This window comes from Equus przewalskii, chromosome 10 (genome assembly GCF_037783145.1).
Source record: "Equus przewalskii isolate Varuska chromosome 10, EquPr2, whole genome shotgun sequence".
In the NCBI taxonomy this organism is placed as follows: domain Eukaryota; kingdom Metazoa; phylum Chordata; class Mammalia; order Perissodactyla; family Equidae; genus Equus; species Equus przewalskii.
Genome location: NC_091840.1, coordinates 25,969,424 through 25,975,592, shown reverse-complemented (window position 1 = coordinate 25,975,592; position 6,169 = coordinate 25,969,424). Strand labels below are relative to the sequence as shown.

General features: G+C 48.4%; 1 non-coding gene across 1 annotated transcript; it reads right to left on the bottom strand.

Moving 5' to 3' along the window:
* Positions 1 to 4,820: 4,820 nt before the first annotated feature.
* Positions 4,821 to 4,896, bottom strand: LOC139074205 (small nucleolar RNA U2-19). Its single transcript, XR_011523743.1, has one exon. It is a non-coding gene; the product is annotated as a small nucleolar RNA U2-19 (small nucleolar RNA).
* Positions 4,897 to 6,169: the final 1,273 nt, after the last annotated feature.

Genomic DNA, 6,169 nt, shown 5'->3' with positions numbered 1-6,169 from the left:
GGGAAGCCACTGTCCCTCTCTGGACCTTGGTGTCATCTGTGAAATGGGAGGGTGGATAAGATAAGCAATTTCAAACTGTGCTCTGCAGAGGTGTCTGGAGACCTGGGCCCTGCCTTCCTCGGGCCACCCTTTCCTGGGCACATCTCTTCTCTGCCCCTTCCAGGGACTAGGGAGGTGGGGGCAACTGCTGGTCCATCCCCTGAAGAGCACTGAGCCCCCTCTTCCTACAGACGGTTGCCGCCGGGGCCAACTCACATTTTCCTGCGCTCGGCTTTCTCCACTGCCCATAATACGCTCCAGATGGTTTCTCCATCTGAAAGCCGAGGCAGCAGATTCCAGAGGGAAAGTGGTTGGGCTCCTCTCTGGGCTCCTCTTTCCATCAGGCTGGAGAGGGGGCCAGGGTGAGGGACCAGGGCGGCTGGAAAGATGGAGTCGGGGGTGGGCGGGCGCTAGCTCCACAATGGGGGAGATCTCTCGAGACACCTCTCAGCCAAGTGAGGGGCTAGGGACAGTGGGAGAGACTGTGGGGCTGTGCTGCTGACCTGCTGGATTCCCGCAAGGCTCGCTCCCTGACCGGGAAGCCCACCAGCAGCTGCTCAGGGGGCTCGGGGCCCCTGGGAGGGAGGCTTTCCCGTGTTTCCAATGTTGGGGAAAGAGCACCATCTGATGAGCCCGACACAACTGGGTTCTAATCCTGGCTCTGACCCTTAGAGGCTCTGCGACCCTTGACTTCTTGGAGCCTCAGTTTCCTCACCTGGAAAATAGAGATGGCTCATGTGACCTTGGGGCGGTCATGAAGGTGGCGTGGATTACGTACAGAAAGGCTTCCCGTGTCCTCAGGTGTGGGGAGAAAGCTGTGCCAGTCTGACTCAAGTCTCTCCTGCTGTAGCTTCCTCCTGGCACTCCAGGGGGGCTTCCCAGCACCCTTTGGAGGCTGTTCTGGGGTCAGGCCTGGGAGAGAGGGTGCTATGGGCCTGAGGCTGAACCCAAGCCAGTGGTCCAGGCCCCAGCCCCTCTACCTCGGACTCCATCGACTTATGTCCTGGGCCTGGAGAGCCACGTAGAAGCAGAGGGGGCTGAAGGGGGGCAGTCTCTCCTGGCTAGGCCCCGCCTGCCCCTCAGCTTCCCCGCCAGGACAGCTCCCAGCCACGCTCACCCTCTCCACCTCAGCTGTACCAGGGGGAGCGCTTCGATTTTTCCACCAGAAGAGCCAAGAGCGAAATGAGAAACAAATCCGGCCTGGGGCTGCTGGATCCCTCTTGCCCCTATGGATGGAGGGAGGGGGAGAGGGAGCCCCCAGCCCCTTCCCTTCCCCACTCCCACCCTCCACCCAGGATGCCTGGCTGCTCCAGGACCCCAGGGGCAAAAGGCTTAGCTGGGGAGGGGAGGAGAGGGCCCACACCCATGAGGCAGAGTGTCTAGGGCACCACTCTTGTGGCTCCCCACCCCCAGCCCTGGAGAAGAATGAGCAAAGAGGCCGCCTCCTCATTTCCCTACTCAGGCTCTGGGCTGGGGCCCATTGTCAGAGGGAAGGCACGAAGTCATTGCTCTGGGGTGCTCCCTGTCTAGACAAAGAGATGGAACCTCTAAGCCCCCTTCCACTTAGTAAAGCTCCTTTCCCTACCCAGCCCCCATCCCCTTACTGAGCCTCCTCCCCACTGGACACCCTCCCCTCACTGAGCTGCAGTCCCCCCACTGCATCCCATTCTTTCTCCACTCCTCTCCCCACCGTGGGCAGCTCCTCTCTGCAGTGACCTCATCTCCAGCCACTGCAGGAAATAGCAGCCCCACAGGGAGGCAGGCGGGGTCCCCCCCAACCCCCAGCAGTCCCGCACGCCTGGCGGGCCTGAGCCTTTCTTCTCCTCAACCTGTGAGGGGGTGGCCCCTCTTGTCCAAAGCCCGCCCTCCCCAGGCTCAGGGGCCCAGTCTCCTGCCCCTGCCCCCCCCCACCGCCCCCCCGTGTTCTCCCAGTGCTGCCCACACCTCCCACTTGACGAGCTCCTTCCACAAACGCACGCTAGTGTCTCTGGCCAGCCTGTCCTGAGCCCCCAGTCACCTGCCCAGCTCCTTCTTCCCCTTCCGCCGGGCTTCCTACAGGGCTGCCTCAGCTTCCATTCACCCCTCCACCTGCTCCACTCTGGCTTACAGCTGAGACCCTGGGAAGAGCCACACTTAGGAATAAGGGCAAATTGGAACTACACCAGCTTTGCCGCATCAGGACGATTTACCTGTGCTCTGGTTGTCAGAAGGAAGCGAAATTCTCTGTGGAAGAAGACGATGCCAACCAGATTCTCTGCAACCTGGCACACCCGACGTCCACCTTTTAATAACAAAGTGCCTGGCAGCTCTCTTCCTCCTCCTCCTTTCCTTCGCCTCCTCTTCTTTCTTTTTCTCTCCTGTTCCCTTCCCTCCCCTTAAAGAACAGTTAAGTCCGGAAGCCTTTAGATGGGGCCAAGCGAGGCAGGCACCCCCAGGGAGGGGGAGGGGTAGAGGGGAAATGCAGTGGCCCAGCACATGGTTTTGGAGCTCAAGTGAAGTAAGGAGGGCATCTCCAGTGGGGGCCAGCCAGAGCAGAGAGAGAGAGAGTCCATCAAAGCTCAGTTGTACAGGCAGACGGCCTGGCCCGAACATCGACTGCCGGAGCTTGAGCAGAGAAAGAGGGCATCCAAGTAGGAGGGCAGCCTGGCGTGGGGTGTCGAAGCCCAAGCAAGCTAAGGAGGATGTCCACGTGGGAGCCAGCTCAGCAAGGGAGACTGGACCCTGTGAGGGGTGAAGAGGGCATCTGACCAGGCCAAGCCCCGGGAAGTGGAGTCCATGGGGGATGAGAAGGGCACCCCTAAAGGGATGCGGCCCAGTGTCCAGAGGGTGTGGGATGTCGGAGCCTGTGGAGGTGAAGAGCACATTCATGTGGGGGAAGGGGTGGCAGCGGTGGCCAGAGGCAGGGTGTTGGAGCCCAGGAGGGCTGAGGAGGGGTCTGCACGTGGTGGGGAGCAGTGGCAATGGGACATAGGTTACCCACAGTGGGACTGATTTAATAAGTAAATATGTTAAGGAAATGAACTAGATTTCTTACTATTGGCGAAAGGTGTTATAACTATGGAAGAAAGGTAGAAAACTAGAATGAACCCTGTGGTGTTGGATTGGAATTGGAGGTCTTGGTGAGAACTCGTGATTTTCAGAATAAATATAGAAATAAATGTTGATGTGTATGTACGTGTTTATGTTGCATATGTATGTGTCAGTGTATGTCCATTTATCCAGCTTCATCCACTGAGAGGGCCTAGGAGCAGTGACATCTTAATAATGATGAACATAGCTAGCACCCAAATCTTGACTTCTAAATACCATTGTCCACTGGAAGGAACCAGGGCTCCCTGGAGAAATGGCTGATGATAGGCCTAGGGCAGGGAAAATACAAGATAAGCCTGGGTCATCTTGTGCCAGAAGGTAAAGAAGTGCTCAGAAGTGATTAAACACAATTATCATATGACCCAGCAATTCTGTTCCTAAGTATACCCAAGAGAAATGACAACATACGTCCACACAAAAACTTGTACCTGAATGTTTACAGCCACGTTATTCATAATAGTCAAAAGGTGGAAACAACCCAAGTGGCTATCAACTGATGAACAGATAAACAAAATGTGGTACATCCATACAGTGGAGTAATACTCAGCCATAAAAAGGAATGAAGTAATTATACACTCTACAATTTGGATGAGTCTTGAAAACACTATGCTAAGTCACAAAAGACCATATACTGTATGTAACTCCGTTCATATGAAAGTACAGAATTGGGAAATGTGTAGAGACAGAAAGCAGATTAGTGGTTGCCTCGGGCTGAAGAGGGAATTGGAGGATAGGGGGTGATAACTAAGGGTTACAAAGTTTACTTTAAGACGATGAAAATGTTCTAAAACTGACTGTATGATAGCGGCATGTATCTGTGAATGTACTAAAAACCATTGAATCATATACTTTAAATGGGTTAATTGTATGGTGTGTAAATTATGCCTCAATAAAGCTATTTTTTAAAAAAAATACTCAAAGAATTACGGAGACATGTCAAAAGTATACAGAAGCCAGTTGGAAGGGACTTCTGTTGGCTGGATCTGGATAATTTGAGCATCAAAGGAAATAATGATATTAATGAATTAAACATAATGAATAAAATAGGAACCCGTGATTCCACACTAATATAAATAAACGAAAAGTGGAAAGTTTGTTGAGGAATTGGATCGTCACATATTCTCAAAGTGCTTCTCCACAAAATACTTGTTAATTGCGAAGGGGAAAAGAGTAACTTTACAGTGGTACAGTGGAGAAACCTGGCGGGCACTGACTTAATCAAGTGATCAGAGTGAACATCAACCGTGATGGGACAGATTAAAATCATGCACCATCTGACAGGATGCAATGGGAGAGACACAGCATCACTCCTCTGATATTCCTGCCAAAATGCATAACCTGAATCTCAACATGAGGAATCATTGGACAAGCCCAAATTAAGAGACAGTCTACAAAATAATTGGTCTATAATCTACAAAATTGTTGTTAAAGTTAAGAAAACACTGGAGAACTGATCCATATTGAAAGAGACTGGAGACACCTCACTCTGTACTGGATCCTTTTGCTAGAAGGACATCATTGGGACCACCAGTGAAACTTGAATGCATTTCATATACACATATCTCCTTCAATCTCATTCATGCATCAGCAAGTCCTCAGTTATCAACTGTCACCTTTGTAAACACAGCCACAGACACACTCACACACCAGACATAAGCCCTCATTATTCTAAATTACTTTGTACATTTGCTTCTCAGAACTACAGAGATCATGAATTGAGTAGACTGGAAGGTCTTCTGATGCTCATATTTGGCTATTTTCATTAACACAGTTTAAAAATAACCATGATTACTCTGTATAATAAAACAGATTTAAAAACTAGGGAGTTTCTTGAGAGAATTGGGATTAATAAAAAATAAAAACTCAGGTGGAATCCTTGAATGGAAAAAATACAATAACTGAAATTAAGAATTTATTACATAGATCTAAAGACAGATTAGATGGAGCCAAAGAGAAGATTAGTGAATTGGAAGATAGGTCAGTAGAAAATACCTAGATTGAAGCACAGACAGAAAAAAAGAACACAGAAAATAGCACTGATGTTATATGAGACACAATGAAAAGTTCTAACATACAGGTTTCTGGGGTCCAAAAAAGAGAGGAGACAGAGAATGGGGCAGAAGCAATATTACTGGCCAAAATTGTTCTATAATTGACCCAAGAATCAAGCTAAACAGGGTAAATACAAAGAAACCATACTTAGGCACATTGTAGTTAAACTGCTGAAAATTAAAAACAAAGAAAAAATGTAAAGGCACATCACTTCAAAGAAACAATCATAAGACTGACAAGTTGAGGTTCTAGAGAAAGTCTAGAGTTCCAAAGTACGAAATCTAAATGTGTTTTGAATGGATGGGATTAAGAGCAGGTTAGATATTGCAGAGGAAGAGATCAGTAAACTTGAAGATACATGAAGACATATCAGCAGGAAGTTTCTGGAAGGAAACATGAAGAGAAACAAGGGAAGCACTCTGAAAATGTAAGAGAAGCACAGTGACCTATCAGAGGATATTGAATGCTCTAACATGCTTGCAGCTGAAATGCAGAAAGACGGGAAAATGGATAAATGGCCAAATTTTTCCAAATTTGACAGAAACTAGAAACCCAAAGATCAAAGGATCTCAACACCACCCATAAAAGACACAAAATGATGGTGAGGTCGATTATAATCAAGTTGCTGAAAATCTGTGACAATGAAGAAATCTTAAAAGAAGCCAGAGGGAAAAAGGGACATTACATATAGAGAGACAGAGATAAAATTATCATAGACTTATCATCAGAGACTGTACAAGCCAGAAGACAATAGAGTAGAATTTTTTAAGTTACGGGGAAAAAAAGGTACTATCAACATAGATCTCTAAACCCAGTGAAAATATCTTAAAAATGAAGATGAAAGAAAGACTTTCACAAACACAAAAAAGTGAGACTTCATCATCAGTCCACCTGCACCATAAAAAATGTTAAAGAAAGTTCTTCAGGCAGAAGGAACATGATACCAGATGGAAATTTGGATCTACACAAAGGAATGAATAGAGCTAGA